This window comes from Zingiber officinale, chromosome 9B (assembly GCF_018446385.1).
Source record: "Zingiber officinale cultivar Zhangliang chromosome 9B, Zo_v1.1, whole genome shotgun sequence".
In the NCBI taxonomy this organism is placed as follows: Eukaryota; Viridiplantae; Streptophyta; class Magnoliopsida; order Zingiberales; family Zingiberaceae; genus Zingiber; species Zingiber officinale.
In genome coordinates, this window is record NC_056003.1 from 38,425,996 (window position 1) to 38,449,857 (window position 23,862).

The 23,862-nt window shown below is 38.6% G+C and overlaps 2 long non-coding RNA genes across 2 annotated transcripts; both read right to left on the reverse strand.

Annotated features, from left to right (window-relative positions):
* Positions 1 to 10,505: 10,505 nt before the first annotated feature.
* On the reverse strand, positions 10,506 to 11,399 carry LOC122025661. The gene is made up of 3 exons (XR_006123796.1): positions 11,346 to 11,399; positions 11,187 to 11,244; positions 10,506 to 10,564 (listed from the first exon to the last, which is right to left on the reverse strand). It is a non-coding gene; the product is annotated as an uncharacterized LOC122025661 (long non-coding RNA).
* A 6,418-nt stretch (positions 11,400 to 17,817) lies between these two features.
* Positions 17,818 to 19,440, reverse strand: LOC122024426. Its single transcript, XR_006123424.1, has 4 exons — positions 18,848 to 19,440; positions 18,658 to 18,766; positions 18,499 to 18,556; positions 17,818 to 17,876 (listed from the first exon to the last, which is right to left on the reverse strand). It is a non-coding gene; the product is annotated as an uncharacterized LOC122024426 (long non-coding RNA).
* Between the last annotated feature and the right edge of the window lie 4,422 nt (positions 19,441 to 23,862).

Below are 23,862 nucleotides of genomic sequence, written 5' to 3' on the forward strand. Positions count from 1 at the left end.
ACAAAGCTGAAGGAAGCTCTAGAAGGCAAGGTGTGAAGGATGGGGGGGCATCCGAGGGACGTGAGACTAATGGAGAATGCTAAAAGGCTAGGTCTAAGTTGGTCGAGCGAAGATGAGTGCTGAGTGAATGTACTTGGGGGGTCAAATCCTAGGGTTAGGGTTTGATCAGTTGACTGGGGCAGGGCACAGAATATTTCTGTGCCTGATGATTGTGAAAATAGCCTAGTTACACTAGCAGTCAAACCACACTGTAGCAGTCAACCGGGTACTGTAGCAGTTTCTATAGAAATAGACTGGTTCACTGTAGCAGTCAACTAGTATCGAGTCATTGACCTATAACGGTCAAATTCCATTTAGGACTAGTCGATTGGTGCTTTTTCCAGTCGACTGGTGGCGGGAAACACAACTTGTGTTTTATCCTGAGCTCTATCTAAGAGAGCTCGGGGTGCTTGGCCATGGTTGAAGAAATATGTTTGGTTAAAGTCTATTAGAAGTCTCCTAAGTGATCCAACCTTCTCTTGTGATCTAAGAGTGTTTGGATCAAGGTTGTGGTGATGTTTTTCCATCGAGAAGAATGTTTGAGCTAGCTGGAAGTTCTCCGGGGAACCATCCACCGACGGATCAGGATCGCCCACCTTACGGACAGCCGTAGAGTAGGAGCTTTATCTCCGAACCACATAAACGACCGTGTCTTTGTGGTTTGCTTGTCTTCATTCTTCTTATTTTAGTTTAACTTTCTATTTATTAATTTGTTTTGTATTCTGTTGTGCACTAACATTATAGGAAGCAAACAATTTCGATGAGACGCTATTCACCCCCTCTAGCGGTGCAAATGTCCCAATAGGTGCTATCAGAGCAGGCCGTTCTTCTATGGACTAATCACCGAGGGAGAAAAGCGCTAGAGGAGGATAGAGTCTGAAGGACCTCTATGATGGGATATCCGAATCTCACCTCCATACGATCAAGATGATTTCAAGTATTGGAGGAAGCGGTTGGAGACTTAGTTCCAAATAGTTTGGGACCATTGGACCGCGTTGGAAGTTCCATTCGAAGCTCCGACGAACAAGAAGGGAAAGCATCTCCGACCTCGTCATTGGACTAAAGAGCAAAGAGAGTAAGTGGAGACGGATAAGGAGGTAACTAAAATTGTATCGAATTTATTTCCTCCTAATATTATGTCACATATAGGTGAGTACAAGTGTGATCATGAGTTATGGAGCAAAGTAATCGCGCTTCATGAGAACCCTACACAAACACAAGAAGTGGAGGAGCCCAAAAAGAAGGGCACGTTGGTCCAAGAGGAGAAGGACCAATCGGATGTTGACACGTGTTCAACATCCGAGGAGGAGAAGGAAGATAATGAAGTGTCATCAACATCTTCAAGGGAAGAGGAAGTGGAATCGTCTATATCTTCAAGTGAGGAGGAAGAGGAGCCATTGAAGGAAGAAGAGATCTTGGAAGCTCAATCCTCCACCTCATCCACCAAGAAGAGCGGGAAGAGCCATATCAAATGCTTTGAGTGTGGTAAGATGGGGTACTATAAGAGTAGGTGTCCATCACTCCAAAAGGTAAGGGAGGTAAACCCTAAACTCACTAAAGTTAATTTAACTAATGTGAGTTGTAGGAAGAAGAAGGAGAAGACGCATATTAGATGCTTCACATGTGGTGAGTATGGTCACTACCACACCAAGTGTCCAAGGAGAGGAGAGCTTAAGAAATTAGCACACTTAAAGAAATGGGAAAAGAAGAGGAGCTCAAGTTAAGGAGGAGCTTCAAAGGTAAAAGGGAAGGTAATCCATATTTTGAAGTTTAATCCAAGCTCTAATTCTTATATGCTTGTTAGAAATAATGTAGATTATTTACCCAAGTATAATCATGGATTTAGATATAATGATAGGAATAGGTTAATGTAGGTGATAACCCTAGGAGACCTATTCATGCTAAATCTTATAAGAGTGGACCTAATAAGACCCAAACATTTTACCTAAGGGAAGAAAAGTGGGTGAAAACCTAGGCATTAATCCCAAGAAGGGGAGACATATGCCTAGGAAGGTGGGTAGGTCTAGGAATGTCCAAGGTGGGCATGTTAACTCTAGGGTTAGAATCCTAGAGTTGAAAAATCAAGCCTTGAAGGCAAGGCTTAAGGAAATGGAGAAAGTCCTAGATAGGTTCATTATTAGACCTAGAGGACTTAACAGGTGCTTGGGTAGTCAAAGACCCAAAAATGTCAAAATGGGTCCCTCCAAGACCAAAAGGAGGACAAGTGCTAAGGTGACACATGACATTGGTAAGGGAGGAGTGACCAAGGATAAGGGAGAATCATCCAAGGCTAATGAGAAGAAATATGCTAGGATTGCATATGTTTATGGTAAGGATGATGTGCCTAAAGTTAAGGACAAGAAGCAATTAACCAAATACAAAGTGTCAAAGGTTAAGAAGGTAAATTTTGTAGGCCAAGTGTCACTCGAGGTGCACCGAAGTGGCCTAGACATAGTGAATGAGTCACCTAGGGAGGTGACTAAGGCTAAGAGCTCTAGGGGGAGCTCAAAAAGTCTTTGGGACATATGATAAATGGATCTCAAGTGGGTATTACTTGAAAGTCTAGAAGAGCCATGAAATGTGCCAAAGGGTTTTGGAGACGAACTTGAGTCTAGAACCTAGGGAATTGGCACAATGGGATTGAGTTTCATGCATGAAAATATGATTTGGATTCATATTGTATGAAAATTTATTTTTGATGTATAGATGTCATATAAACTAATGCTAGGGATGATTATGGTTTGGTACGAGCAAATACATTAAGAGAAAACCAAAACTAGGACTTTAGGTCAAGGTTTAATTAAACTATTTAGCTAGTTTGAGATTTTATGTCAATCTTGGGATCTGTGATAGATATATTTATATATATATATATTTTCTAATTATATATTGGTAAAATAGACCTCTCCATAAAATTTAAAGATTTTTTGAGGTTTGTGAAATTGCTAGTGCATTTCTAAAGTTGGGTCAAAATATTAATTTTTTGCCAAAATAGATTACCAGTCGACTGATGAAGATATTTTTGAGCATAGAATGTCTCTGTAAGCTTGTTTTGATAAGAGCAGTCGACTGGAGCCTATTGTAGTCGACTGGTAATAATATTTTTGAGCACAGAATGTCTCTGTAAGATCGTTTTGATGAGGGCAGTCGACTAGGGTCTATTGCAGTTGACTGGTAACAATATATTTTAGCACAGAATGTCTCTGTAAGCTCGTTTTGATGAGAGCAGTCGACTGGATCCTATAGCAGTCGACTGATATAGTCTGAAACTATTTTTCAGCATTAGAAGCTGACCAAAAGGATGGTGATCATATATATAATCTTATGGGAGATTAATACATGATGTTTATGGTCATTAGAGGTCAAAGAATCCAATAATTAGGATATTATTGAAGCTCTTTTTGATGTATGGAAAAGGGAGAGAATTTTAGGTTTAAATGAAAAACCTACACACCTTTGCAAGAAATCCTAGCTTAAGGAGGAGCTTAGGTGAAGGGGGAGTGATTGCTCATTTATTGACAAAGGAGGAGAAATTTACCTTTACGGGAAATTCTAACTCAAGGAGGAGCTTAGGTGAAGGGGGAGTCTAGGGTTAGGTTCCATGTTTATGCATGAGTTGATTTGCATGTTTATTTACATTGTTATTGTAGTTATGTTTCCCTAACTTAAATGAATTGTCAAAAATCAAAAAGGGAAAGATTGTTGGAGCAATTTAGGTGCCCTAATTTTGATGTTTGGGTAAAAGTTTAAGTTAAGTTTATTGTTGTACTTGATATACGTTGTGAGTGTGCAGGATATAGGTACAACAAGGAAAGTCCAAGTGTGAGTCTTGATGGTGTAAGATCAAGCATGTAGTCTTGGAAACATAAGTCCAAGTGTGACTTGGCAATGGATAAAGCCCAGAGGTGCGACCTTTTGGCGGTGAAGACCTGACAATGATGATAAGGCCGAAGGAAGCTCCAAAAGGCAAGACGTGAAGGATGGGGAGGCATCCGAGGGACGCGAGGCTGATGGAGGAGGCTAGAAGGCTAGGTCTAGGTTGGTCGGAGGAGGATGAGTGCTGAGTGAATGTACTTGGGAGTCAAATCCTAGGGTTAGGGTTTGACCAGTTGATTGGGACAGGGCACAGAATGTTTATGTGCTCAACGACTGTAAAAACAGTCGAGCAGCACTGTAACAGTCAAACGACATTGTAGCAGTTGACCAAGTACTGTAGCAGTCGATTGATATCGAGTCGTTGACCTGTAATGGTCGAATTACACTTAAGACCAGTCGACTGGTGCTTTTGCCAGTTGACTGGTGACGGAAAACACAATTTGTATTTTCTCCCGAGCTCTATTTAAGAGAGCTTGGGGTGCTTGTCATGGTTGATGAAATATGCTTGGTTAAAGTCTATTAGAAGTCTCCTAAGTGCTCCAAGCTTCTCTTGTGATCTAAGGGTGTTTGGATCAAGGTTGTGATGAGATTTCTCCACCGAGAAGGAGGTTTAAGCTAGCCAAAAATTCTCCGAGCAATCATCCATTGACAGATCAGGATCGCCCACCTTACAAACAGCCGTGGAGTATGAGCTTTATCTACGAATCAAGTAATGAGTGTATCTTTGTGGTTTGCTTGTCTTCATTCTTCTTGTTTTAGTTTAGCTTTCTATTTGTTAGTTTGTTTTGTATTCTATTATGCACTAACATTATAGGAAGCGAACGATTTAGATGAGATACTATTCACACCCCCCCTCTAGCGGCACAAAGGTGCCAACACTCTGGACATTAGTTATGAAGAACAAATGCCCCTTATATTGAGATGTGTTGATATTTATAAGACTCCCATAACAGTGGAGAAGTTCTTTATTTAATTTTTGAAAGTTGCTGAAACATCAGGGGATGCACTTTACAATGAACTTAAATATGTTTTTGGGAATATTGGAACTTGATTTTAATGACATGAGAGGGCAGGGTTATGATAATGGTTCAAATATGAAAGGATAATATAAAGGAGTAAGAAATAGAGTACTTAAAGAGTATCCTAGGGTATTTTACACTCCATGTGATTGTCATTCCCTTAATCTTGCCCTTTGTGATATGACTATGAGTTGTATTCAAGCTAAATCATTTTTTGGAGTGATACAAAGAATTTATAAATTGTTCTCCGGTTCTACAAAAAGGTAGGAGGTCCTTAAATCTTTTGTAAAAGGTCACAATAGAGAAGAACTTACATTAAAATTATGGTCAAATACATGTTAGGAAAGTCGTCTTGATAGTTTAAAAGCTGTAAGATTTCAAGTGCCTCAAATAAGAGATTCACTATTGCATCTAGTAGAACATACTGGTGATGCAACAAAAGTGACTGATGTGGTGTCTTTGGAAAATTATGAACTTCAAAATTTTGAATTTTTGGTGGCCATGGTAATATGGTTTGAAGTATTACAGAAAGTAAATAAAGTCAGCAAGATTCTCCAAAGAAAATATATTACTATTTATGACGGTATTAGTCTCTTAAAAGGTTTGATTATCTTTTTGGAAGAATACAGAAATACTAGTTTTGAAGTCGTAAAGAGTGAAGCTAAAAAGATTTCTTTAAGAATGGAGGTTGAGCTCATATTTCGTGAAACTCGTATTCATCGTATAAAAATATTCTTTCATGAAAATTCCCGAGATGAACCAATATAAGGAGCTAACGAATATTTTCAAGTAAATTATTTTTTGTAAATAATTGATAATGCTCTTTCTTCACTCAAAACAAGATTTGAGCGGTTTCAGAAATATGAAGAGGCTTTTGGATTTTTATTTAACTTGAGCAAGTTGAAAGATGCAGATGATGAGAGTTTGAACAATTCATGTGCTGCACTTGAAGATTTTTTGAAACATGAGGATGATTCTGATATTAATGCGCTTGAATTATTTTTTTTAATTGCAAATTACTCAAAAAAACATTGCCAAATTGGATTCCAAACTCCTTGAACTCTTGGAGTTGTGAACAAAGCAAAGAATGCAAATAAAGTGTAAAAGGCAACAAAACGAGGAGAGAAAGAGGTGGCCGCAAAAGGAGGCTAGCAAATTATATTGCAAAACTTAGGTTTACAAAGGAAAAGAAAATATAAATAGATAATAAAAATAATAATAAAAGACTAATCTACCCTTATATAATAATAATTTATCATATACTAATATCCCCCTCAGACTCACGATGCACCAACAAAAAGCATTGAGAGTTCGTTAACTAGAAATTGAAACCATGCATTGGAATACGCCTTGGTGAGCAAGTCTGTAATTTGCATGGAAGATGGGACAAATGGCAAAGTGATGGTGTCATTCTGATAGTAATGACGAGTGAAATGACAATCAATCTCGATATGCTTAGTGCGCTCATGAAAGACAGAATTGTGAGTAATTTGAATGACACTGGAGTTGTCATAATGCATAGGGGTAGGGTTTAAGAGAAAAACACTCATATCAACAAGTAGCCAATATAACCAAACAATTCCAACAGTAGTAAAGGTCATAGCATAATATTCTGCTTCGGTAGAAGAACGAGAGACAATATCTTACTTTTTATTATTACAAGAGATAAAAAAATCTCCCAAGAAAATACAATATCCTGTGGTAGACTTACGATCTATAGAATCACCACCCCATTCTGCATCTGAATAGGCCCGCAATTCTAAGATAGAAGTGGAAGGATAAAGAAGACTATGAAACTAGGTACCTCAAAGATATTGAAGGATGCAAAGCACAGCTCCCTAATGTACTGAAGTGGGAGAAGCAACAAACTAGCTAACAATTTGTACAACATCAATGTCAGGTCTAGTAATGGTGAGATACACTAGACTACCAACTAAAATGCGATATAAAGATAGATCTAGCAAGGGAACACCATCAGTAGAAGAGTACCGAACATTAACCTCAAGCAGAGTATCAATAGTGCGAGTGTCGGATAAATGAGCTTGCTCTAGGATGTCACCAATATTTTTGGATTGCGAGAGAAGATAGTCATGAGGAGAATAAGTTACTTCAAGTCCCAAAAAATAACTCAGGGAACTCAAATCTTTCATATCAAACTCACGGGCCAAATGAAATTTCAACTCTTCTATTCCACTTAAATCATCCCCTATAATAATCATGTTATCAACATAAAGAGAAAGTAATGTGCGACCTGACGAAGTATAATGAACAAAAGAGTAAAGTCATGCTGGCTAGGAAGAAAACCAAGAGATCCAATCATAATGGTGAACTTGTCAAACCAAGCTCGAGGAGCTTGTTTAAGGCCATAAAGAGTCTTCTTTAATATGCAAACTTCACCAGGATTCTGAGTGACATCTAGTGGAGGCACCATGTAGACTTCTTCTTAAAGATTTCCATTTAAAAAAGTGTTTTTAACATCCATCTGGAAAATAGACCACTGACGAACTAATGTAACTGTAATGAGAGTACGGATAGTAATAAGCTTGGAAACTAGATCAAAGGTTTCCTCATAATCCATACCATACTGTTGGGAAAATCCTTTAGCAACCAAACTATCTTTATACTTCTCAACTGACCCATCAGATTTAGTTTTAATCTTATATCCATTGAGAACCAATCGCATGCTTCCCTAAAGAATGAAGAACAAGATCCCAAGTACTTGTTTGATACAAAGCAGGAAGTTTTTCCGCCATAGCCTTCTGCCAAAGAGAATCAAGAACAACCTCTTTATAAGAGGAGGACTCAGACAATTGATGAATAGAAGTCAAAAAAGAAGAAAAAGAACTAGAATAAGTAGAATACACAAAATTAGGTAATTGAATAGACTTACGAGATTATTGAGGGTAACGAGAAGGAGGATCCACTATCACGGGAGCATCATGGGAAGCAGTAGGAGTAGAGGAATCATAGGAGAGTTGAAAATCAGAATCTATATGAGTGTCAATCCTGCAAATAGCATCATTAGAAGAAGAGTTGCTAGGGTGGTCTAATTGTGGGGAAACATGAGATGACATATCATCAGAGTTAATGCAAAAAGGATCAATACGAGTGAGATTAGATTTTTGAAGAATAAGAGTCTCAGAGGGAATAGAATAGAATGAGATGTGTTCAAGAAAAATAACATGATGTGAGACATAGAGTTTTTGATTAACTGGATCATAACATCTATATCCCTTTAGAACCTCGCCGTAGCCAAGCAAAACACAAAGAGCAGACCGAGAACTGAGCTTACTACATTCAGCATGAGGATAAAGGACAAAATATATGGATCCTGTAGGATCGTTGTGCTAGAGGGGGGGGGTGAATAGTGCTCGTGACTTTCACATTTGTATAAAAATGTTCGAGTTAAGATGCAGTGGAATAAGCAAGAAAAGAAAGAAAGTAACAAAGCATCATGAACACCAAGAGTTACTTGGTTCGAAGCCTGTGGCGACTCTTACTTCAAGGCCCGCATGTGAGAGTGCTTTCATTGGGCAATTTGCTATCAGTTCTGAATAAGCACAAGTATGGAATTACAAGATTAAGACAATTGTAAAATGAAAATACCGACAACTACATATCTGAAGATTCTTGTTCTCGATCATCGGAGCAATGTTTATGTCACGCCCCCAAAGGAGTTCCTGTCAGACAAAAATCCGGCAGAACCTCCCCTGTACCGGTGACAATCTGAAGCATCAATACAAGCAAAATACATCAGCCACATGCGGCTGGAATATTTATATACACAACCACGCAGTTATAATAACAGCCCACACGGCTGGAATGAAATAATCACAACCACGCAGTTATATATAAAACAGCCCACACGGCTGTACTAAAAACCAACACAGCGGAAAAACGAAAACGGAAAGCCCAATACAACACAATCAACACACTGCTAGCCGGCTAGGCTTATACAACAAATACAACACCAAAAGAATAAGATAGCCACATGGCTAAGCACAAATACAATGCCACGAATAAGAAAAGAATATACAATAGAAAACGAACACAGTCTTCGAATGTGACGTAGGACCCGGCAGACAGGATACTCCGAGCGACACCCCAACCATCTACCTGAAAACATAAATGTATACATGCGGTGGTGAGTATAGGTAACTCAGCGGGTAATAGAAAAGACAGTGCATGGTCTACAAATAAAACATGGAGAACACAAGTATACAGTCTCAGTAGGGAATAAGAACATGATCATACTATCATAATCAATGCATCTGAACATACCTGACATAATAACCTGACATAAACTGTACAAACCACAACTAACATAATGACAGATACATACCCAATCTGGAATCGACACATGGTACAATGATCAGTAAACTCACTGGATCTGCAACAGATATACCCGTGACACCTGTGCAATATAAGTACGACTGCATATACATGTAAAATAAATGACATGTATGCAGTATGGCAACCAAATGCAACAACCATATCTCAATCAAGTGCAACAACGACAATCACATGCAACTAGTATCTACTAGGCATGTATGCAAATGCAGATGCACCGCGCATCAAATGCAAGAATAATAACTGCGTATGCATGCTCCATGGTCACCCCCGCCACCTCTCTAGACACCACGACCCCTGTATGGCCGAGAGGCTTGGGTCTGTGACGACTGTACTACCCTCCAGCCCACTATATAGTGGTCGAGGCGGACAGTCCGCTAGTAGCTATCTAACTACATAGCATCAGGGTCCCTGACTGCTCACAACGCCGGATCTCACTAAACCTCGTGACCGGGTGGCACGACAGGACTAGCAGCAACTGCTCCAACTACCACTACCCATGAGTGGCCGAGTGGGCGGTGCTAAACTAAACCAACTGATGACTCTCTCACCACAAGGGAGATAATGGTCATCAGATGCAATGAATGATGAACATGATATATATATATAATCATCATCCATGCAATAACCCCAAACCTCACAAATACCTCCAACATGAGTATAATCATCATGATAAATCCACACATCCCACCCAACACATGTACACAACTACACATGTATAATCAACTAAGAATCTCCAATAATCCCCCTGGACACATATGCACAGATCGTAAATACAATCAACATGTATCCTCCAATAATAAACACATCAGACACGTGTATAAAACACAAACATACAATCAACATAACTCCTCCAAAAGTACATAACCAAACACGTGTATACATACAACATGCGAATGTAGGGTCAACATGATGACTCCTAAAACACATACCCACCTTTGTACAGTCCACATCATATACCCAATCAGCATGATAATACCAGCCACCCGACAATCCCTACAAGACATACTCTACACGTGTAATCACAATAGAGTAGATATCAAGAGTGAAGACTGTATATGAATTAAATAGATCATCACAAGGGTCAAGCATAAGTATCATGCAGGAAAAATAACAACCGATCATGATAAAAGATAAAGCAGCCTAATTCATCCAATAATAACCATGCACTAAGTATAAGAAAATCTACATAGAGGTCAAGGAAGAAATACCCGCCTTTATCTGTCGACCGCGTCAGACAATCCAATCCCACGTCGAGACGCTCGCCTCGAAATAAAATCCTGTGATCACATAATATATTTAGCTAATTACATAGGTAGCAAATAGCTAACTAAACTCCCCAATCTAATTAGAAAGACCCCAATCGAAATAACTTACCTAATTCCTCACTTCAACTCTTTCTAGATCCAAACATAATCCACAATCTATTAATCAATCCAAAACTCACTAATCCAAACTCATCCTAAATCCACAACAACCTAACATCATCATCTACAAATAACCAAACCACCACATCAGACAATCCAACCAATAAGCAATCCAATGATCTCAAGAATGATCACATAACAATCCACATCAACCAATCATCATATCCACAAATTTCAACCCAATATAAACCTCAATCAATCCAACACATACAAATAATGATCATGTATCCATTTACATAAATCATTCACCAAATAACCATCACAAATCAACTTATCATAATCAAATTCCAAATTATAACCATTTAATCCATTTATCACCATCATTTAATCTATGTATCAACAACTAACATCAAGAATCAATCCTACATCACACTACTCATAAACCTAAGCAGAACAAAGTCTCACAACCCATAGAAAATCCAATTTAGCATCATACTAATAGGATACCCAAGTACAACACTAGAAAAGCACTGACCTTGAAGTATGACAGCAATTCCAATAGCTCAGCAACCCTACAACTCACGGCCAAGAAGCTACAAAGAATACCCACAACCAATTCATCCAAGAATTAATCCATAAATCCAATCATATAGCAAAGGATTTGTTAAAACCCTAATTCACAGCACGAACTCACCTCAACATATCCCTAACTCTTCAGCCGAGACCTCCACAACTCCAAGAAATGGAATTGGCAGTGATCGGTAACAAGGAAGATCCACCACATACTAGTCCAATGCTTCCTCTATTCCAGAACAGAAAGAACATCACCAAGAAGATCAATCAAATAAGATCTTAAAGCTGTATGTTTCGAAATGAAGCCTACCTCGATTAAACTCTTCCCGGTGGTGTCACCCACTTCGATCCAACTGGTGGATGGATACAGACCACTTTCCAGTAAACAGATCGAAGAGGATGAACGAGGAGATCAACTGGCTAGAGACGACGCGAATCAGGGCCCTCGCTGTGCCCTAGAACCGGATCCCTTCGATTGCGCTCAACAACCGGTCGAAGAGACGATCGCTCATAGAAGATAGCCACCAGAACGCCTTCTCGGCCGGAGATAGCCGGGTATCCTTCGATATCCAGCTGCTCTTCCTCAGGCGACTCGGCGAGGCTGCGATCGCGATGGAGAATGCACCGTGTCGGCGTCGGGCGTTCGCGCGAGAGAGGAAAAGGAAATCGAGAGGGAGAGGGAGAGGCTTGATCAGGCTTACACCGGCGGGCGGTGGCGCGCTTGCCTTCGCAGGGAGAGAAATCGCCGGAGAGGGAGGGGTTTCGGGCAGAGAGAATCGGGGAGGAAGAATAGGAATCGGGGAGGAGAAAATAAAGAGATGGGATTTAAACTTAGGTTAGACTAATTAAAGTCTAAGTCCATTCCCAAATCAACTCCTACTTAAATGGTGTCCCAAACAGGCCTTTATTGTACCCCGAATCCATCCCCTCTAAACGAGTCATACGAACTCCATTTAAATCCCGAAAAATTCCTAAAAATTCCTGAAAAATCCAATAAGATTTTTCGTCCAGTAATATTTATTATTTATTTTGCGATATCTTACATTCTCCCCCACTAATAAAAATTTGGTCCCCAAATTTACTGGTCAACTTAGGGACCCTCCTCCAAGGTAACTACCAATCAACATACTCATATGTCACTCATCCAAGTATCATAAACAAATCTCCAAATATGATAATCCTCCTCCAAGTGACTAGCGGCAACTCTGTGAGCTATGAACTCACCCTACTCCCGCTACTCTCACTCTGCAATCACTCTCACTCTGCAATCTAGCCAACTGTGGATAAATCAAACACCTCTAAAATCCAAAATCCACTATCAATAAATCCTCCAACACATGTATAGAGCGCTCAAACTATCCATCAGTTTGAGATGAAAATCTATACTAAAGTGAAACTCCTAATCCAAAGTCTACTGTAATCACAGTCAAAACCAAGATGTGAAATCGCGGATCTCCATCCAAAACAACCCTCAGAGATACATCATCCAGTCCGGTAATTCCTCTAGAGTATAATCCTGCTACTCAATCCAAAAGAATCTGTCCTACAAATCAATAGCCAGGGAGCAAGTCGTCGCCCAACAATGATTACCCGAACCATCATATCCTCTCCCTATCTTGGATAATTCCACAACAAAATCTGTCAAAACATGCTCCCAACTCTACTCTAGTATCCAAACCAACAGAGACAATCCTACTAACATCTGATGTTCAGCCTCCACTTGCTGACATAATAAACATCAAGCTACAGAATCCGCGAGGTCTTTCTTCATATCATTCCACCAATAAGAGTGCTCCAATGTCTCCACACATCAGATGTCACCCGAATGTATCGTCAATCCAGATCAAGGTGTTTCCTGCAGTAACTCCTCCCGGTTAAGAAGTGACTCGAGAACACACATGATCTCCCACGAAAATAAAGAATCTCATTCTCATTACACGATTCTCACTACTAGCACGAGATTACTCCGCTCATGCTATATCGGAACTGCACCGACTCCTAGATACGATATATCTGTGTAGAGTACAAATCCGTCTACACTAGAAAGCATAACTAAGACGGTGCAGTTATCTAAACTGATCTCACAACCATCTATCCAGGAAAATCCCATACTCTTCCTAGACAATCCGGTCAACTGCGTAAATGCTGGAGAAAACCCTCAATCAATCTCTAGTAATATCCAGCCAAACTAAAGGAAGCTGCGAGTCTCTGGTATAAACTACGACTACTTCCAACTGGTAACAACTTCTAATTCCCATGGATCCACTAATATCTCTCTACTAAAGATAACGCGTCCCAGAAATCTCGCAGAAGACAATCACAATACGTACTACTAACTGCACATATAGATGTTCCCGTCGAAACATCTCTAGAACTATGCGAAGCTAGTGTACGTGATCCACCTCAGATCGGGAATAGATCACAACATCGCCAATAAAGACAATAAAAACTGATCCAAACCCTAAGAATACCAAGTACACGGAGTCCATGTAAACATCTAGGCACGGTATGCCTAAATGGTAACACCAAGGACTCATATTGTACGTACCACCGGCTTACTCAACCATAAGATCATCAACAACAAGTCTGTAAACTAATGACCAACTACAATCACTAAATCCCTAAATATCACAGACACATCACTCCTCATGTCTCTATCAACCTCAAACACCAAATAGTAGACCATCAACTAAATATCCACCAATAGGTCATCAACAGATAACATATCATCACACCTGATCTCCTAATATCTATCAAGCAAAATCATCCTCAACATCAATCAATCATACCGGATAGTCTCCTACACAAAGATAGAGAAAAACGAAAGCATCCAACCCTCAACACCTACTGCCAACAAACTAAATGTATCCATAAAGTCTGCCAAATCTCATCATCTCATCCTTTCTGATAATCAAATATCCATAGTAACAGAATATCAATCCAAAGTCAAAGGGTCACACAATCTCCTGACCAAGAATCTACCCATCAAGCAAGTACCTCCGCAACCCTCATCTATAAATGTCCCTCGACAAATACCGATAAAAGGTCAAACCCTCTAATATGAGATATAGGCTACAAGATCTGGTAAAATGATCACGTGGCCAAGGTCTTGAGTCACCTGATATAGACAATGTTAGCTGAGTCGTCTAACCATTGTCTCGTACCCCATCATACTATGATTGCTCCACCCTGAGGCTCAGCAACCTCCGCTATCGAGCAATGAACACAAAGATAGAGGAACGCTACAACTAAATAACTGATCAAAATATCTGTCAATCGACGCTCTACCCCTCATAGATCATCATATGAAATTATACCTAGTTATGATCAGAACTCCTAGGTATTACTCAACTAATACCCCTACCTCTGTATCATCACAGGTCGCAAATCACTAGGTACATCAAGGATATCTAACTACATCCGACAGCTCTATGAGTCAGGATCTCCCATGGAGCAACGTTAGATGAGTTTACTAGTCATCACCTTAAAATCCATCGTGCTATCGAAAGAGGTAAAGAACTACTCTCTCTCCAAAACATCTCAAGGAAATCACTAAGTGATGACCTGATCTCCAAAAACATTCTCTCCTTCTTCCTTCACGTGGTACCGGGTCACGTAAAGGTTAAGCAGCCAACTTCAACTATCTCATGGCAGTACAAATCGTATATCCAAATGTACTCTCCAACTCATACACCCTAGTAACGGTTGTATCTCAAAGTGTTAAGCACGTAGCTTTACACTTTTCCACACCGTGCGGTATCCTACCTGAATGTACCTTCTAAGTCATCCTACCAGGTACAGACAGTCCATAGTCAAAGTCCCCATGGAATCGGATACGACAATCCTCTACAGACTGACTAAGCCGATATTGGTATACGGCCAATTCAGTCCTTTCTACCCCGGTACAAGTCAAAATATCTAACCAAGTATGAAGCGTCCCAAAGATAGGAATCTCTAAAAATAGAGTAAGTCAGTCCCCTACTGGTCGGACCAACAAAATAAATCGATCATCTCCTAACTGATCCAATAAGAGTAAATCGATCATCCACTGATGAAACTAACTAAGGTAAATCGATACACCACTACCCAAGTCAACAAGGGTGAATCGATCCTCTACTAACCGAACTAATAGGATCACAACACCAACTAAGATAAGTCAAACCCCAACTGTCCAAGTCAACAAGGGTAATAAGTCAAACCATAACTACACAAGTCAACCAAGTAAATCAATCCTCAACAGGAGTAAACCGATACTCTACTAACTGAGTCAACATGGGTATACATATATCATTCACTACACAACTAATGATAACCGAGACTGGTATACGACTCTACCTCTCAACCAACTAGTAGTAATAGACACTAAACTACTAGTAGTATGATATGATGAATCCCGTGAGACTGTAATCCTTGATCTCCATTAGGTCAACCGTGATCAGTGATTGACCCAAACCATGCAATGCATGCTACAAACAAATAGACTAGTAAAGAGAACTAACACACATTATAACTATACGGGCAACAATACATACACCAACGTAAATGTATGATAACAATACGCAAACATACCTCCTATAGCTCGGAGATGTCCTGCTGCCTGGTCCCAAAACCCAAAAGTCACATCAAGAAAACCGAATCACGAATCCAAAACACGAACAATAGACATCGTATACCTGATACAAAAATGGTATCGATAAATCTCTAAAATCCAAAACAAAACAAAGCAGTATCAGATCGCCTCGATACACTAAATCACACGCCCAAAGGAGTTCCCGCTGACAAAAATCCGCAGTAACCTCCCCACGTGACAATCAAGCATCAATACAAGAAATACATCACCACACGCTACCGAATATTTATATACACAACCACGCTAGTTATAATAACACCTCACACTACCGGAATGAATAATCACAACCACAGCTATATATAAACAATTTCACACTACCGCATTTAAAACCAACACATGAAAACGAAACCGAAAGCCCAATACAACACAATCAACACACTGCTAGCCGGCTAGTTTATACAACAAATACAACACCAAAAGAATAAGATACCATATGCAAGACAAATACAACGCCACGAATAAGAAAAGAATATACAATAAAAACGAACACGCCTTCGAACGCGACGTAGAACCTAGCAGACAGGATACTCCGAGCGACACCCCAACCATCTACCGAAACATAAATGATATGCGGTGGTGAGTATAGGTAACTCAATGGGTAATAGAAGACAGTGCACGGTCTACAAATAAAACATGGAGAACACAAGTATACAGCCTCAGAGGAATAAGAATACGATCATACTATCATAATCAACGATCCGAACATACCGATATAATAACCCGATATAAACCTGTACAAACCACAACTAACATAACGATAGATACATACCTAACTGAATCGACATACGGTACAACGATCAAGAACTCATCGATCCGCAATGATATACCCGCGACACTGCAAGAATATAAGTACGATCGCATATACGTAAAATAAACGATACGACGCAGATGGCAACCAAACGCAACAACCATATCTCAATCAAGTGCAACGACAATCACACGCAACTAGTATCTACTGTGCACGATGCAAACGCAGACGCACCGCGATCAAACGAAGAATAATAATCACAGATGACGCTCCACGGTCACCCCGCCACCTCTCTGACACCACGACCCCGACGGCCGAGAGGCTCGGGTCTCGCGACGATCAGATTACCCTCCCCCACTATATAATGTCGAGGACAGCCCGCTAAGAATGCCTAACTACATAAGATCGTGGTCCCCGATCGCCACAACGCCGGATTCACTAAACCTCGCGATCGGTGGCACGACAGACTAAGAAGAATCGCCCAACTACCACTACCCACGAGCGGCCGAGCGCAGGTTAACCAAACCAATCACGACTCTCTCACCACAAGGGAGATAATGGTCATCACGAATGGAACGTATTAATACGATATATATATATATAATCATCATCCATGCAATAACCCCAAACCTCACAAATACCTCCAACATGAGTATAATCATCATGATAAATCCACACATCCCACCCAACACATGTACACAACTACACATGTATAATCAACTAAGAATCTCCAATAATCCCCCTGGACACATATGCACAGATCGTAAATACAATCAACATGTATCCTCCAATAATAAACACATCAGACACGTGGATAAAACACAAACATACAATCAACATAACTCCTCCAAAAGTACATAACCAAACACGTGTATACATACAACATGCGAATGTAGGGTCAACATGATGACTCCTAAAACACATACCCACCTTTGTACAGTCCACATCATATACCCAATCAGCATGATAATACCAGCCACCCGACAATCCCTACAAGACATACTCTACACGTGTAATCACAATAGAGTAGATATCAAGAGTGAAGACTGTATATGAATTAAATAGATCATCACAAGGGTCAAGCATAAGTATCATGCAGGAAAAATAACAACCGATCATGATAAAAGATAAAGCAGCCTAATTCATCCAATAATAACCATGCACTAAGTATAAGAAAATCTACATAGAGGTCAAGGAAGAAATACCCGCCTTTATCTGTCGACCGCGTCAGACAATCCAATCCCACGTCGAGACGCTCGCCTCGAAATAAAATCCTGTGATCACATAATATATTTAGCTAATTACATAGGTAGCAAATAGCTAACTAAACTCCCCAATCTAATTAGAAAGACCCCAATCGAAATAACTTACCTAATTCCTCACTTCAACTCTTTCTAGATCCAAACATAATCCACAATCTATTAATCAATCCAAAACTCACTAATCCAAACTCATCCTAAATCCACAACAACCTAACATCATCATCTACAAATAACCAAACCACCACATCAGACAATCCAACCAATAAGCAATCCAATGATCTCAAGAATGATCACATAACAATCCACATCAACCAATCATCATATCCACAAATTTCAACCCAATATAAACCTCAATCAATCCAACACATACAAATAATGATCATGTATCCATTTACATAAATCATTCACCAAATAACCATCACAAATCAACTTATCATAATCAAATTCCAAATTATAACCATTTAATCCATTTATCACCATCATTTAATCTATGTATCAACAACTAACATCAAGAATCAATCCTACATCACACTACTCATAAACCTAAGCAGAACAAAGTCTCACAACCCATAGAAAATCCAATTTAGCATCATACTAATAGGATACCCAAGTACAACACTAGAAAAGCACTGACCTTGAAGTATGACAGCAATTCCAATAGCTCAGCAACCCTACAACTCACGGCCAAGAAGCTACAAAGAATACCCACAACCAATTCATCCAAGAATTAATCCATAAATCCAATCATATAGCAAAGGATTTGTTAAAACCCTAATTCACAGCACGAACTCACCTCAACATATCCCTAACTCTTCAGCCGAGACCTCCACAACTCCAAGAAATGGAAATGGGCAGTGATCGGCAACAAGGAAGATCTACCACATACTAGTCCAATGCTTCCTCTATTCCAGAACAGAAAGAACATCACCAAGAAGATCAAACAAATAAGATCTTGAAGCTGTATGTTTCGAAATGAAGCCTACCTCGATTAAACTCTTCCAGGTGGTGTCACCCACTTCGATCCAACTGGGGGATGGATACGGACCACTTTCCAGTAAACAGATCGAAGAGGATGAACGAGGAGATCAACTGGCTGGAGACGACGCGAATCAGGGCCTTCACTGTGCCCTAGAACCGGATCCCTTCGATTGCGCGCAACAACCGGTCGAAGAGACGATCGCTCATAGAAGACAGCCACCAGAACGCCTTCTCAGCCGGAGATAGCCGGGTATCCTTCGATATCCAGCTGCTCTTCCTCAGGCGACTCGGCGAGGCTGCGATCGCGATGGAGAATGCACCGTGTCGGCGTCGGGCGTTCGCGCGAGAGAGGAAAAGGAAATCGAGAGGGAGAGGGAGAGGCTTGATCAGGCTTACACCGGCGGGCGGTGGCGCGCTTGCCTTCGCAGGGAGAGAAATCGCCGGAGAGGGAGGGGTTTCGGGCAGAGAGAATCGGGGAGGAAGAATAGGAATCGGGGAGGAGAAAATAAAGAGATGGGATTTAAACTTAGGTTAGACTAATTAAAGTCTAAGTCCATTCCCAAATCAACTCCTACTTAAATGGTGTCCCAAACAGGCCTTTATTGTACCCCGAATCCATCCCCTCTAAACGAGTCATACGAACTCCATTTAAATCCCGAAAAATTCCTAAAAATTCCTGAAAAATCCAATAAGATTTTTCGTCCAGTAATATTTATTATTTATTTTGCGATATCTTACAGTTTAGGCATCGAGGATGCATTTTTTGAGCAGCACGCAAGAGCAAAAGTTGTTCTAAATGTTGTTGTTTATCCCCTAGTTGAATATTGCTTATATAGGCTGTTACGGGCGCCTGGACCACGTGTCCCGACCAATCGATGTGCTCTATATAGGTTTATGGATGATTTTTTGGGTCCAAGCACTTGGACCGAGTCCAGGCACCTAGACCGCCTGGGCGCTTGCCTCCCCCCTGGGAGAGGCTAGTCCTGGTGCCTAGACCAGCTCCGGACTCCTGGACTAGTTTTTTTTTAGCCTTCCTTTTTTCTTCAAGACGAAGTTAGTCCGGGCAATAAACAATATATATAATATAAATTTGACAACCTCTGACTGTCCGATTTTGACTTTGAGTTTCATTGAAACTCTAGGTCGAGCCGACGCTTAATGTTCCCTCTTCGGGGGAATGCGTCCTCACCTACTCCTCTCAAGAGAGTTTACCTTTTGCCAGATCGGTCCTCCACGATCGTCTGGACTTTTGCTCAGCGTCTGAGACTTTAGGTCTTCATGCTAAACACTCGCTCCACGACCCGTCTAGACTCCCACCTGGTCCGTGACCACCAGAATTTTCACCTAGAGTCCCCGACTCTAGGATTTCACCCAAAGTGCTCAACTCACCAAGACTTCGTCTTGCCTAACGACAGTTAGGACTTTTCATAACCTAGGGTTACCACCCCATTGGATCTAGGGTTACCTCCCCCTAGGGTTTTCCACCTGCTTAAAATCCACTAGGACTTTTGCCTAAGCACACTTAGGACTTTCCTGCAAGCTCATTCAACCTTGTTAGACAACAAGTAACCTTAACTTTCGACCCTTTGTCATAATCAAAACTTAGGTTCGATCGTCTGGTGCTCCCTGCACCAATAATCTACACCTTTTTGATTATGGCAACCTGGCTCAAAGTTAAGTAAAACATAACAATAGTATAAAGAACTTAAGCATGAGCATAAGTGAAATAATTAAAAGAACTTATGCATAAGCAAAATAATTTTGAAAAAAATCTTCTTTATGCTCCCCCTTAATCAAAAGTTATATGTTTAACTTAACTTTATCCTTTCTAACATTTGACATTCTCTCCCCCTTTGATATAATCAAAAAGATACTAAGATAAAAAAATACTAACTTTTAATTTCTTTCAAAATCTTAATTTGAAGCTCCCTTTAAATTTATCACTTTAAACAAATTTATCCTAAAAGGGATTTAAAATACTTAGCTTTTGAAAGATTAAAAAGTATAACTCAGTGCTTAGTTTTTAGAAAAGATTTTCTTTAAAAAATTTAACTAAATGCTTAGCTTAGAAAGATTTTCTTTAAAAAAAAGTTAACTAGATATTTGGCTTTAGAAAGATTTTCTTTAAAATTTTTTAACTAAATACATAGCTTTAGAATGATTTTCTTTAAAAGTTTTAGCTAAATACTTACCTTTTCGAAAAACTTGGATAAATTTAAGTTTTGAAAATTCCTTAGCTCTTTTTTTAAAAAAATTCTTGTAAACATATTTAGCTAAGAAAATGATTTCAAATACTTAAAAATACTTTATCAAATACTTAGCTTTATCAAAACTTAGTTAAAAACTTAGCTTAGTTAAGTACATAAAAAATAATTTTTCAAACATTGATTTTTCCAAATAGAAATATTTGAACTTCCTTTTTCAAATAAAATGTTTAAAGATGCTTTTCAAAAATAGTTAGACTTTCTTTTCAAAATAATTAAATAAAAAAAATTAACTTAAAAGAATTACTTTAACTTAAAAGAATATTTAATTTTGAGAGTAATTGAAAACTTTAACTTTGAGAAAATATTTAACTAAAAAATATTTAATTAAACTTAAGTTCTTTCACTCTCCCTTGATTAATGTCAAAAAAAATTATGAAAATTGTTTAATTTTTAGGGTCCCAGAATCCAAGCAAATAAAATAAGTTAAAAGTAATTACCTATTTTCTTGATTTTTCATTTCACCCTTTCTAGGTTATCAAATATGTTAAGCTTAAGAGTTTGTGTGAGATGGAGAATTTTGAAAGATATTTAAGTCTAAGGAGAATAATTTGATTTTGAATATCAAAATAGATTAAATTTAAAATTTTAAGTTTAAATTTTAATTTGAAAAATAACTAAGTTTAAATTTTGAAAGTTATGTTTTGAAAATTAATAAAATTAATTATATTTTTAAAATTATTAGGATTAATTTTGAAATTGATTAAGAATTTGAAATTAATTATAGATACTTATGAATTTGAAATTATATTTTTGAAATTAATTATACTTAAGAATTTGAAATTATATTTTTGAAATTAATTAATATTTGAAATTAATTATACTTAAGAATTTGAAATTATATTTTTGAAATTAATAAATTGAAATTAATTTTAGTTTAATTTTAGTTAACGTAATTGAATTGAGTTTAATTAATTTGAGTTAACTACTTTTTATTTTAAACCTAGGTCCATCTCACCCTTTTCTAAATTTTCAATCAGGGAACCTTATGGGTTTTTGTGATATGATTAATTTTATCTTCAATTTAGATTATCATCTAAGAATTGAATTATATTTGAGTTAGACTAAAGTTTAACAGTTAGCCAATTAAATATTTATTTCAATGATTGGCTTCCAGGTTGTAGCAAGACACTAGGTCTTCTTGGGTATTGGATCATCAACCACTTCTAAACAAAACCTTTCAAAGAAATTGAATATTTAATTTTATTTCTGAAAATCCTAGGTCTAACTAGTCTAGTGTGAATCAAGCCTAGGTCCTTATCTACCATAGTCTAAACATATATAGTGAAAGCAATAAAGCAAGTATCAAATAAGTCTATCTAATGATAAAAATGGTCTTTCTATTGGCTCCCCTTAGATCATAGCCTCGATAAGGTCTATCAAGGGAGTGGATTTGTTCCTTGTGAATCCAATATTGACTAAGTCCAATTTAATTAATCAAGTTCAACTTGGGGACCCATACTTGGACTATTCTTCTATTGGTATGATTAAAAAGAAATAAATATGATTTAAATTTGTATTTAGCCTTATACCCAAGTCCAGATTGATTGTATGCGTCTCATTGTTTTCTAAGAATTACAAGATTCTTGAAACCCAAGGTAAACCGTTCCAATGAGTTCTTGAGTTCTTTGACTTGAGTTTTTAAATTGAAATTCTCTTCCTCAAGTTATTGGACTTGAGTTGAGGTTCCTTATTGAATTTACTGAGTCAAAAAGCTCAAGTTAGTCTTTTCCTTAAGGACTGTTACTTCCTTTTGGATTGACTTGACCTGAAGATTGGATTTAGCCAATTTTCTTAACAAGTATTCAATTAAATTTTATAATTCATCTATTTGAGTACCAACGAATAGAGAACTTACAATATTGTTTGGCCCTTCAGAAATGGATACGGATCCATGGCTTCTTTCAGACTCAGTTTCTAATTCCACACCGATTTCAGACTCGGTTTTGACAACATACGCTTGTGCTGGTAAAGCAATGAAGCTTGCTTGCTGTGTTCTTCTTCATCCGACTCTTCTGATGACTCAGACCATGTTGTATTCAACACCTTCCTTCTTCCTTATTTCTGGTTTAGACATTCAGGCTTGTAGTGTACCTTCTTGTTACAACCGTAGTAGGTAACTCCAGACTTGACTTTCGTGTTTAATTGAGTCACCTTCTTCTTCTTAAGTGCTTTCCAAACTAGTTTGACTAGTTTGGTGGTGATTTTGTCTTCTTCTGAGTCCAATTCATCTTCAAACTTGAGTTCGGTCCAGCACTTAGGCTTCAACTTCTTATTCATGAGTTTCCCTGCAAATAGCGCAATACCTTTCTTGGCCCAAGTAGTATTAATTTGTTCATGAAGTTTGAATTCAAAAAATAACTCATCTAATTTAATTTTTGAAAGATCCTTTGACACTTTATAAGCATCTACCATGGATGCCCACAAAGTGTTCCTTGGAAATGCATTGAGTGCATATCTGATGACGTCGTGATTTTTCACCTTTTCTCCAATTGTGTGGAGACAGTTGAGAAGGTCTTGGATGCGTGTGTGAAGTTGTCTTGTTGATTCACCTTCCTATATTTTTATATTATAAATTTTATTTAATATCAAATCATGTTTGCTTACCTTCGTGTTAGAAGTTCTCTCGTGCAGTTTGATCAACTTTTCCCATAATTCTTTCGCACTTGAAAATAGGCTGACTCAGTTCAACTCTTCTTTTGTCAGGCCGCATTATAGAGTCTGATTAGCTTTGGCGTCAGCTTCGATCTTCTTTC